This window comes from Tyto alba, unplaced genomic scaffold (genome assembly GCF_018691265.1).
Source record: "Tyto alba isolate M040663 unplaced genomic scaffold, T.alba_DEE_v4.0 Super-Scaffold_18, whole genome shotgun sequence".
NCBI lineage: Eukaryota > Metazoa > Chordata > Aves > Strigiformes > Tytonidae > Tyto > Tyto alba.
In genome coordinates, this window is record NW_024881280.1 from 2742214 (window position 1) to 2755266 (window position 13053).

At 34.5% G+C, this 13053-nt stretch overlaps 1 protein-coding gene across 5 annotated transcripts in view; it reads right to left on the reverse strand.

The window, feature by feature from the left end:
- LRRC4C (leucine rich repeat containing 4C) overlaps positions 1–13053 on the reverse strand; it is a 560440-nt gene that overhangs the window by 126916 nt on the left and 420471 nt on the right. The window contains exons 1-2 of one of the 5 annotated variants that reach the window (XM_033010730.1): positions 8202–8218; positions 1258–1354 (exon numbers count right to left, since the gene is read on the reverse strand). The exons of 2 other annotated variants lie outside the window; for them this stretch is intronic. The gene's annotated coding sequence lies outside the window, so the exon portion shown is untranslated. Of the gene's footprint in view, positions 1–1257; positions 1355–2389; positions 2403–8201; positions 8219–13053 lie in introns of those variants that run through there. 2 more of the 5 variants (XM_033010739.1, XM_033010714.1) reach the window with 2 other exon arrangements.

The following is a 13053-nucleotide window of genomic DNA, read 5'->3' on the forward strand; positions in this document are numbered from 1 at the left end:
AAAAAAAGTTACTAATGGCCTCCATACACTGACCTTGAGGTGACAACAGAAATGAAGCAATGCCCACAGCTGCTTTTGATTACAATTCTGTTATTTGACAGAGCACCTCTGGACATGTTCACATTTTACACAAGACACGTTTTTCCTTCTAAGTTTTGTTTTTTTCCTATATATACTATAGTAGCTCAAAAGAGAAGAGAGCAGCCATATGTTCCAGTCTGGCCAGTGAGATCTCCCATGAACATACAACTAAAACCAATCTAATATGCCATTTCAATTGCAAAGACCCACCTTGTCACTTCATCTACTGATATATAAGCAAATCCACAGTCACACCAACCTATATTTTTTGTGATACAGTAAAGACATCCAATCACTGGAGTGTAACAGGGCCATTCATTCTCCTTGCCCACACATCCATTATGCCTCATCTACCAAGAAGTAAAAGAGCTTTTTAGGTCATCTACAGATTCCCCATACAAGTAGTTAATTACAACAACTTTCTGAGTCAGAGCAAGGCAAAGAGAACAAAGGTTTGAAATTCAGTTGAAGTTCAAGATCTTTACTCTGAGTGAATAATTATCATATTTTTCAAACACAAATAGTAAGATTCCAAGGAAGTACATATTTTCTTTTCCAGAATATTGCTGTCATTGTCCCATATTATTCTTACGTGAAAACAGTGACTTTAATTCCTCTCATAAGTTAAGCACAAAAAGTATCTTTCCAGCAGGTTCAGTTTTTGTCAGAGCTCCATGTTGAGATGATAGTAGTAAAACTGCAATTCTGATATATAAATGGAAGCTGTATGAGATTTATCCAAATTCTATCTTCATTTGAACTCAGAGAACTTCATAGGATCTAAATAATTTTCATATTTTTCATCCTGCAATTATTATTTTGATTGGTAACAGAAGCTATAATCCAGTCTTTACTTAAAGAAATAACAAAAACTAGCATAAGCATTTCATCTCTCAAACACTAATCAAGAAGTAAAGCCAAAGTGGGACTAAAAATAGATGCCAGAAATATCAACATTCATTTAGTTAACTCATTTGAAGGTGCTTTCCCAGTTACATTCATAACCATCAGTCAGGAAATTATGGAAGATGAAATACTATCTTCTGGTGGCTGTTTAGTAGCTTACATGAAAACAGGTGGTGATCTCAACTTTATGATTTCCAAACATTTTTGAGAGGTATCTGTTATTTAGCTGATTCAGAAAAGAAGCCAGTGACAGGTTGGGTCACAACTCACCCACTGAAAGTGATTCCTTCCGACTCAGTTATTTCAGTAGAGAAGGAAGCTTTCTTCACTTTCTAGTTTGCCAGTCCAATAGGTTTTAAAATATCTCCTATGATTCATATAAAGAAAGAGGACAGAGAAGAACAACAATGAAAGATGTAGAATTGATTGAAAACAGTGAGATTTTTGAAAGGGGAAACAGTAGTATATAAAAGCTTTTATATGTATATATATATATTCCTTTCAAGATAAATACATTTATGATCAGAGAGGAATTTAATAAGGTTCTGATAGAAAATTCTGACCAACTGCCATATCCAAATAGCATACTGAAAAATCTTACAGGATTTCCCTGACAATCAGGCAAACATTTCCAAGTATTTTTCTGTAATGGCTAACTACACAATTCATATTTAAAAGCATGATTAGGAGGATCAAGAAGATAAATTCAATTTCAGACTATGAGAGCATCCTAGTCAATATATTAATTGACAAATTTCTCCCCAGATGAAAAGTGTTTACCTCTTGCAGTAGTTTTAAGTCAATTCCATTATATCTCTTGGAAAAAACAACACTGGTAACAAAGCAAGGCTATTGATACAAGTCTTAAAAAATAACTGACTTTTGGCAGTCTTTCATCCAGTCTATCCTTCTTCTTTAGTTACACAATCTTAGAAGTAGGATGTTTAAGTAAACAGAAGCTACTGTATTTACAACAAGTTCAAGAGAAATCCCAGCACTCTTCCATCATTTAATGTGTAATCACTACTTGTGGAAACAACTATTGAAGATTGTGGCTATGCTGAAGGCACATAGCTATGTTCCTAACCACACTCAGATAAAACAAGGCAGAGATAAGAATTACTGAAAGTGAAACCACTGCTATGTTCTTCCCGGGTGTTATTCTGGTTTCTGTCATGAATCAAAGCTAAAAACTCTGATTTTTCAGTGGTTTCCAAGAGAACAATTAGCCACTCCTATCAGGGTAGGTGGCTCAGATGTAATAGAATGCTAGCAAGAATACCCTTTTTTCCTATAAATATGCTGGCATCAAGAGGAGAAGAAAGAAAGAATTACTTTCTGCTCTGAACATTCATTCTAATGTAAATGCGTAATTTCGTTTAAAAGAAGGGTGGCAACAAACTTTTAGATCCAGGGCCCAAGACCTCCAGGTCTTCCTCTCCCACTTCAATTATGCAGGAGGCTCACATAAGAGCTCCAGTTGTTTGTAGTGACAGCACAGACACCTGCTCACATGTCTGGGGAATATGGGCCTAAAGAAAAGAGAAATCAGTTAACTCATTTATATCAATCCCTTTCTGTTACCCACTCAGCTTCTGAACACCGCCAGCCACAGACCTCAGAGGCAGGCTGCTGTTCAGGCTTCCACAACTGCTTGACCTTTCCTCTAAGCATATTAGCCTACAGCAGATCCAGCCTCAGCAGCCTTTTGGGGCCATGGACTTTGTTGAGTTTTATCCGACCATCAGTGTTCTGAGCCCCAGGCAAATCCTTCAGTGCTGCTCTTCTTATCACAAAGTAATTACCTGGCCTTTCTTCAGGCTGGTTTGAATTCATGGGTGTAACTCACTGGAAAGGTTAAGGAGTCAAAAAATCAGATTAGAACTTGTTTTCAGTCAGTTTTCCTGACTTCATACCAGATGGAGTCAGCAACTTGAGAAGTCTGACAGACAATTTGACTGAGTCTATCAGATGGTCAACTGATCACTTTCCTGTTTGCCAAAAAGTTTAGGGATAAAAAACAGAAGCATATTCTATTGACATTAAAATACATAAACTAGAGACAGATTTCTGAAATGACACAGTAAAACACTTTGGAGTGGGAGGATTTTTTGCATAAGAACTTGAGAGTTTTCTCTCTAAGCAGAGTGACTAGTGACTATGAACGTTAAACAGTCTCTTGTGGAGTTTTAGTCAGGGGAAGCACTTTGTAAACCAGAAAAGAAGACATTTCCCTGAAGAACTGATTTGTACTCTCTCCAAAAGACAGTATTGGATTAATTAGCTAGAGAAGCCAGGACTATACTCTGTCTTGTTCCAAGCACACTTCTGTTCAGAGCAGGTTGGATAAATACCAAAATCTGTGACGTTTACAGGTTGCAACTTGATTAATTTGAAATAGCTTCAAATTGCTGAGCTACCTGAATTTATTCATTTGAGATGTTGTCATACAATGCTGATCCAGTAGGATCCTTCAGTAGCCTTTAGTTGAGGGTTGCACTCCCCCCACCTCTCTCCTTACGAGACAAGAGACTTAGAATATATACTAAACCAAACACTGCCAATAATCTTTTTGTTAAATATACTGCAACTCTCTAACCTTTCCAAATAGCACAATAAGCTACATAGTAAAGAATAAGGATCATAAATACTATGTTGGATGCTTTGATATTTACCTCATTTCACATGAAATCCATTTAAACTTAAAAATCAGTGGCAATCCCTCCTGCCCATCTGTTGAAATCTCAAATTCTGAGGTGTAGAAAAAGATCCACATCTCATATTTATGTTCTTAGGGACAAAAGAATATTCAGATTGTTTGTGTAGAACCTTCTTCAAGAATATTATTCTGGTTAAATTTACTGCAGTTCCTGTTATTGGATGAAGACAATGTTCATAGCTATTTATTTCATCTCCACCCATATCTTTTTTGTATCAAGGATTAGTCAAGACTATTACTTATAAGATATTTTCATTTCTATTTTTTATAATGGCTCTACATCAGCTTGATACTCTGACTAAGATTTAAAATTGTATAACAATACTTAAGTTACATTCGTGACTGAGGGAACGAGATTCACCTCTGAAAGTAAAAGCCCTCTAGAACAAAACAGACAAAAATATACAATTCCTTTTTTAAATTCCTCCATCATTACATATAGACCATATGTTGTAATTCACACACAGACTCTGTGTATGTGTGTGTATATATATTCACTATATATTGTGATGTACGTAGAGAGTTACCAGCATAATACATTAGTCTTCCATTTATGCAAAAAGTGGCAGATATGGTTACTGGTGTTGGTACACTAATATTAAAGAGTTTACTATTCTCAGATTTTCCTTCTTAGGCAGATTTTTTTTTAAAAATAAGCTATTTCAATGTCATGTTTTTATAACTTAAACCACAGTTCTCTTTCCCCTCCTCTGTAGTATGTACTTTATTGGACTAATTAATGTAGATTTAATAGTGTTTCTGTGCTATATAAGTAAATAATTTTAATTTGGCCATCTGCCCTAGAAAATACTCCAGTATAATACATCTCGAAGGCCATACTCAGGCTTGTACTCAGAGACATCAGGGAAGATATCTAATGGAAGTTTATGAGGGCACCAGATGTTCATTCCTGCTGTTTGATGTTGGTGATATCTGAAACTTTACCACTAAGAATCCAAGAATAGGAGAAGTCACAAGAGCAGCATGCAAACAGGCTACTAATCAGATCATTATTAAAAGAAACTGGTAGGAATTTATGTGCAGGCAATTCTAGGAGCTTCTCTAGTAGTATACTCCTCTTTGGTACATTTGCTTCCATTACTTCTAGACAGAACTGAGATTGACCTATTGGCCAGGTTCATTTTAGGAAAGCTATACACCTGACGCTGTGTAACGCTTTTGGCACTGGGAGGTCTCTGTATAATCAGAGGGTTCTTGCGATTAAGTTCCTTCAGCTAGAACACAGGTATTTACTCATTTACTTACTCCTGTTGGACCTAAAATTTACTGAGTATAATGGCCGTTCTTTTCATTTATGTAAAGTTTATTTTTTTGTAATATTTACACATATGTCTTTATCTCAGATTCAATAGCTGATACGAGAAAATTTTATGCCTGGTGTGTAGCAAAAACTTAACATAAAAATACTTAAAAATACTTAAATGATTTATAAGCCTAAATTCTGTTTTCTAAAGTGACAGTGGCACTTACAGACCTAAAACTATTTGATTGTCAGTGGGACTCTGGTTTCTACTTATGTAATTAATTTACAATTATGAGACATAGGCTCCTAAATCACATAAGAACCATTAGCAAGCTTCTATTAAAGATCCATGAATAATTAAATACACAAAAATTAAAGGAACAATTATGTGACAGATACATCAAGGGATGAGAAGTTATTGGCAAGGATTGCTTGTAGTTGTCTGCTGATCCACCTCCGTTCTGGTCCCTGGCCCATCCCTTCCATACAAAACATTCCCAAGTATTAAATTTCTAGAAATAAATATGATTTTATCATATCAATGGAATTCGAGACTAACTACTATCAATCTTATTGATAGAGATTTTTTTTTTTTTTGGAGGGAAGAGGATACAGGGATGACAGTTATCATGATGATTCCAGTGGAATGAAAGGAAGTTCCAGATTTTGATGAAGGAAACCAGAGATTTAACATCTACTGAGATCCATACAGATCAAAATATACAGTAAGAACAGCTATCAATAAGTGAAATCTTTCAGTCACTAGATTTATACCACATGAATAAAAAAATCTCACTAGTTTCCATTACTCAAGTGACTGTATATGTAACCTGGGAGGGAAGACAAAATGGAAAAAAGACTCCTGCAGTTTTCCAGCTTTCTGTTTTTTGTTAACAGCCATAGCTAAATTAAACTCTGCAGTAGTAGATACTTTCAACTGACTTCACGAGGCTTTAGATTAAGTTTTTAGTGACCAATGGGTAAGAGAAAGAATATAATATATTCAGACAAAGAATTCAGGCTGCAGTAACTGTTACAGTGTGAAAATATATTCACATAGTATTTGCAAAACTTTCTTCTTTATAGTTCACATCCCAGCACAAGTACTTATGTACAATTTAAAGGGTTACATTAACTGGAAAACAGAGACAAGACAAAAAGAAAAAAATTATTGGCTATATTCTTCAAAAAAAACACTGAACTCCCTCCACAGTCCACAGCATTCAATCAGAATATTGTTCTATGCAAAGAGCAAATGAAAGGCATAGCAGAAACAAATTATTCATGACTTTACTAGAGGTGACAATAATAATTACAGAAGTCAAAATTCTTCTCCTTTTATGTATTCCTCCCTTCTATGCATTCACATCTCATTTTCAAGATCATTTGGTTTCTAGCCAAATACTTTTATTTTGGTATTTGCAAGTTTTCATTTTTGTTGTTGCTATGACTTATGGCGGGCAATGCAGCAGTAAAACAAAGTGAACAACCAACCTCCAGACAAATATGTGCAAAATCAACTTAATTTCCACGGAGTCATTTCTTTTTGCCTTAGAAATTTTCCACCTTATTTGAGCTCTTATGCTTAGTCTTTCGTACAGGATGATTGAATGGGCAAATCACTGCAGCCCAGAAATGTTCTTTCACATACCTGGTTCCTAACTGGCCCCCTTAACCTGTATTTATTTATTTCTTCAACGTGGAAGAAAAGAAAAAGATCTTTATATGAGTCAAAACAGAATCTTTCCAGAACACTGTTCTATCTATTGTAGTTGTTGTATATCAGCTCCCTTAACCTTTATTCAGTAATACATTTTATGAGAACTTTTTTGCTGTGCTCTGTAAAATAATGGGGCCACAGACACTTTTAACCAGTTATGGCTCCTCATTTTTCTTGGTGAATTTATTCAGATTCCCTGCCCTGGCTTTATTAGTCTCCAAATGCACACAAATAACCTCAATTACATAATAAAGCATTATTGGCTAAAAAATGCAACACTGATAGCGAACAACTAACTAGGCCCAAGAAAATCACTCTTTTAATTCACTCATTTGAGCCCTAGTCTTTTAATCTTCTAGATAAATCCTCCAGCTGGTTGGTACGATCTCCAAATCAATCATTTTGAAATTTAATTTGAAAAATGTTATAATGGAACATAACTGCCTTTTGACTAAACTGCTACTAAACTTCTCCTAAACTACAGCATAAGGAAGAATTTACCTCAAACTACCATCTTCCAGGTTAAAGAATGTGTCTGTTGTTTGGCACTTAGTGACTAAGAATATAAGTCAAATGAATAGATGGATTAGATAAAACTATATTAAGGAAAAATTAAGTATTGATAAACTTGGGAGATCATGATATTACTCTGGTGTGCCACAACACAAAATGACATATGCCAGAACCAAATGCCACTTAAAATGTTGTAATGTGCTACAGACTTGAATCAGCCTAGTGATATGACAGGAGTCCTAAATAACAAAAATCTGGAAAAGTGTTCTCTAGTAGTGAAAACTTTCAGCTTTTAGTTGTAGTGTAGCCAAATTTAAGACTATACAAAAAAACACACAACAAACCCAAAACCAAACCCACAACCCAGTAAATGTTATTACTACCTTTCTTCTTTATCCTTATATTAATAAAAAATACCTCTCAATTTAAATAATTGAATACTTGCTAGGAATAGGAAGACTAGTAACTGACATTTAAAGTTTTAATCCCTGCAATGAAGATCAACGTCATTGAGTCAAACAGGAAGACCAAACATCATGCAGTTTCATGTATGACATATATATAAACAGTAAGAATAATTTTCTGCTTTGGATCCTATACAGTAATAAGAACATATTATTGAGATTTTAAAATCCAGTATTCATAGGTACTGTTGTGGTCCATTTACAAATTCTATTTTCTAAAAACACTACATGTTTGTTGATGAACAATTATAAGAATAGTCCTCCAGTCCTTTAAAGAGATTTTTCCTATAAACAAGTCATAAACCTTTCTTAAATATTTTTCATCTCAAAGTAGATATTTAGTTAAAACTGACTTCATACTTTTGATATATGTGTATAATTTTTCTACTCCTATCAGAAAAATAAGTATCATCAGAAACATGGTAGAAGCAGATATGATGTAATGGTTAACTTAGCAGAGTAACACCACCATTTAATAAATCATATGCTGTAGTTGTCATACACATTTTCACTTTCATGAGATCAGGGCTATACCTTCTGTCCCAAAATCTACAGTCTTCACAAGTTGTCAGGATTTGACAAGGGGCTCATCTAGGAAAGCATCAGAAAACAAAAATGAATTATTTGCTCCATATAAGCACTTGACATCTGGATCTCAACTGAAACATGACCCTGAGAAATGAAGGAATCTGCATTACAGAGATAATATCAGTTTCCATTTCACACAGAGCAAAGAGCAAGTAGGTGAAAATGCATGTTTTAAAAGAAATAAAAATAAAATATTTCATAAGCTTAACTTCTAAAGAAAACAGTGGTGGTTAATGTATTTAATGCTATCTAAACTGGCAGCCCTGGAGACTGATATAATTTTCTTTAGCTAGCATACAAACAAAGTGTCTCATAAGCTTTCCAATGAACTAAAGCATGTAAGAACCATTTACAGACATGACAAGATATTAACTAATTCAAAAGTCCCTGATAAGACTGTTAGGAAGAACACTATATTAAAAGAATTTTCACTGTATAAGCTGTACCAGATCTTTTACATTAGTTCTCCTATTTACACAGCTTTCCCAACAATCTCTTGCAATTTCTTGCAAGCATTTCTCTGCATGACCCCAGAGAGGGGTCCAGGCTCTATGCCACAGAATGTGACATAGACCAAACCATCCAACCAAAAAGGTCTTTACCACTCTAATAGTGGATAAAAATGCCTTTCTAACCTCAGTCACTAACCAGTGATTGCTGTAGCCCTGATACAATTGAGCTCAGTTTTCTATCACAAGTGATAATTTTTCTGTACATTTTATTCCAGACTAATTTTTTTTTAAATTTCAAAGGAAGGAGAGCACACTAGCCACTGTGTTCTTCCCACCCAAGACATCAGGTTAAAAAGCATGTCTGTAAGGATATAATATAAATAATTTATGCTTAAAACCTAATAAATGTAATGAAAACACTGTGACTAGACAATGATCAAGTCTTCTCGAGGATATCAGCAGATCAAACTTTCATCAATTTAGTATGCCATGAGAAGGCAGGAACAAATGAGAAGGCAACAATTGGATAAAGGCCAAAACATGTTAAAAAAGGTTATCAGAATCAGTCTCTGTGATGACCTACCTATTGGCCAAGGGATATCATGAAGTCTAGGAGGGGGTTTTTAAGAATGAATTAGATAAATACATACCAAGAATTAGTTATATTTAATCTTTTGAATACAGAGGTAGTCTAGTTGACCTCTTTAGGTCTCTTTCAATAGAGCTTCACTCATCCTGAATGATTGTTATACTACTCATAGCAGGTTTCCTTGCTATATAACACAGCAAAAACCTATTTAGTGAGTGTCACTGTTTTTTAAAATGTTAATTTAAAAAAAAATATGAAGAATCTAAGTGAAGATGTTATTCTAAATCAATGGAAATAACAATCTAGGATAATCACCATTGAGTTCCATAGTTTAGACAAGATTCACATTATATTCAGTCAGCCTTTGGCTACTACATATGAAATGTAACATAAGATTGGCTGTTTCCTAGTATACCACTTGTAGTGGCACATAGTGATGTCACATAGTGATGTCATTGGAGAAATAAAAACTTTCACAGCATATTTAGCTAACAAAGTAATATGCAGCCCTGCTCCATGGCCTTGATGTCAATTTACACTATTGGTTTAAAACAAATTGAATAAGGGTAAATTGAATAAGATTCTGGGCAAAACAAGTATAATATTTTCTTCATATTTTTTGTGGGAGTCAATTGAAGCTTGATATCCAAATGCCATATGTTAATGTGAATATTAAATTAACATTGCTATAGTCACAAAATATCCAATCCTCTTAAAAGTATTTCCACAGTCTTTGGTATTATATTAAAAATAATTGACCTAGACAAGAGGCAGCATGAAAGACATTATTTCTAGCCGAAGAACAGACAAAGTTAGTGACAAGCAAATGTAGACAACCTACTAGCTATGTATGTCTTTTCTTTTAATGACAGTGCCAAAGAATGGATTGGTTCAAAATAGATATTGGGCAACTAGGATATAGAAAAACATGGAGACCTACTACCAGCCAGATGGAATCATACTCTGCTTACTTGACTGAATAACATGTTTTTTAATGATTCAAACTGCAAACATGTTGAAGTAACCTGAAGATCATTTAACAATTTCACATATGCAGAGAGAAAGAGCTGAGACAAGAGCGATGTATGTGGCTTCCAGGAGGATAATCCACCTGAGTTATAACATTTTCAAATGTGCTGAATAATGTAAGTATTAATAGGACACAGGTGCCTTTGCTGTTGCATAGAAACAGGTGCACCGAGGTGAACCAAGTTATTTTTAATAAAGTAATTTCCATTTTAGACAACAAAAAATGGAGAATCTAGAAACAGCTTCCAAATTCTGAAGTGCCTGATGCTGCCCACCAACACACACAATTCTCCATGCTTTGTAAAAATACACTACAATGTTGGATTAAACATTCAGAACTGGAGATAGGACAAAATCTTGGTGCTAGAAATTAATCCAGGAAAGACTACTATTAAAGCATATCTACAAGGCTCAATGTCTAGGAAAAAAAGAGAATTATGCTATTAGAAATATAACTGGCATGTAGATCAACCAACTTAAATCAATGTCATAAACAGAAAGAGGGAAAAAAAAGTTAATTAGATATGCTCTAATAGTATCTCTAGCTTTCACTATGACTTAAAAATAAAAGTAATTTTGTAAAAACAGTATGCCACCTTTACTGCAGACTGTCGTCATCACATTGCGATACAGTCTCAGTCCCTGATTGCAAAACAATGCTATAGGAGGCTTAGCTGTACTTGGATAGAAACTTCACAAAAAACACTGGGTATTTCTGAAAGCAGTGTCAACAACACACTAGCCAGGTTGGAATCTTTTTTTCAAAGAAACAGTCTAAGCCAGTATCTGAACTTGGCACTTAAGAGCTTTGATGTGCACAACCCTTTCATCCCATGTTCAACACTAGCCACATGTAGTTACTAAAATGGCATGTCTTCTGAGAAAATATGGATATTATTAGATCTAGAGTCTTCAGAACATTGTAGTCTGAGGAAACTAACTTCATTTTCAGTAGGTTCTTCTCTACTTCCTCACATAAAGTATTTTGAAATATTTTTCAGTGTTAAGAAACAACTGTAGTATTCCAACACAGAAATAGTTCATTTACCTGCTAAGCAAATGATAAATAGTTACAATTAGTTGCAGCCTGAGGGGGCAATGTTTTGTGCTGATTACAGATTTGGTACCTTACATTTAAAAGTATTGGCCCTAATAGCATTTTGGCTGCAGAATATAACTACCTTTTTGTACTAGATTTTATCCATAAAATCCAGTTCTTGGGATATGATTTCATATTTATTTATGATCTAAAGGGATTCCCATTTCAGCTCCAGTATATCTCCAGTCCATATGTATGCAAAGCTTTGTGGGAGCCTCTGGAGGTAAAAGGCTCCATAAAAAATCATATCCACAGTCTATCAAACAGTATGACCTAAAGGTAAAGGAGAAATGGAGATAACAATCAGGATACAGATGGGTTATTAAAATTGTCATTTTCCATCTGTTATTATAAATCAAGATCTACATTAACCCTGACCAGGGCGGGGGGGGGGGGGGGAAATATGACAATGCTGAAAAGCACAAAAGCCCTCCATTAATAGCAAAATACCAGATGCAACCTACATCATGGTTTTAAATACCTAGTAGGGCTAGAAAAAACAATGCTAAGAGATACAGGACTTAGGGGATGGCAGATTTCAGAATAATTTTTCAACATGATTGAAAAAAATCTGTATTTGTGAATAAAAATATCATCTAACAAAGTTTTTCTTAGTTAATAGAGTACTTATTAAAAGAATTTAAGGAGGTAGCTTGAGGTATCTTCAAGACAACTACAATGGCCAAATCCTCAAGCAGGAAACTGATAATTATATAGGACTATACTTAATTTTTCCATGTATCAACAGCTTCTTGCGATTTCTGAAAAGGTTATGCAGAAGATCCTTATTTCAGATAGTGCATCCTTCTTACAAAGAATGGACAATTTTATATTAAACAAACTAGGAGACTTTTAAGTTTCTAAGTCTGCTATAGACTTCCTGTGTATTTTCAAATCTAATTTCACCGTACTTCATCTCCCCATCTGTTTTGAGAATGTTAAGATATTACAATAATGAAGACCACATAAGAAACTAGACATATGTATTGCAACCTTCCTTAGCAACAGAAAACTCAGGGCTTTTTTCTCCTTTGGAAGATTGATAATAATGGATGTGCAATCTTAACATCCTGAGAAGGAACGTTTTTTATCAGGGACTTACTGTTTATCTTGATTACCTGCATATCTATAGTATAAAAAATGAATGTCAGGGCCATTAGGTGAAAATTTGTAGAATTTTTTACTTCAAAACTCATACTCCAAAATTGCTAGAGTATTATATATATAAAAAATAAGTGAATACATGTGTGTATATAGGGTCTACACAAATAATTCTTATGCATGGAAAAGGCTTTTGTATTAAGTACACTGTCAAGTTATATCCACCACACTCTTGTGTATTATCTTGTTTTGAAGATATATGTCCTGATGGGATGAAGTTGTTGAGACCAGACAGATTAATTTGCTAATATTCCTTAAAAAGACTGTTTAATGTTAAGACATTTTAACCAAGATCAATTTATGTAACTTCTTAATTCAGTCAGTTTTTATATTCTTTGCCCATCACTAATCTTTTTCTTATTCTACACTCAGCAGCAAGACAAGGCACTAAAAGCACTAGCAACTGCCCAGAAAAGAGGACAGAACGAGGGTGGATGAGAATGAAATGAAGGGACCAAACCATGAAAA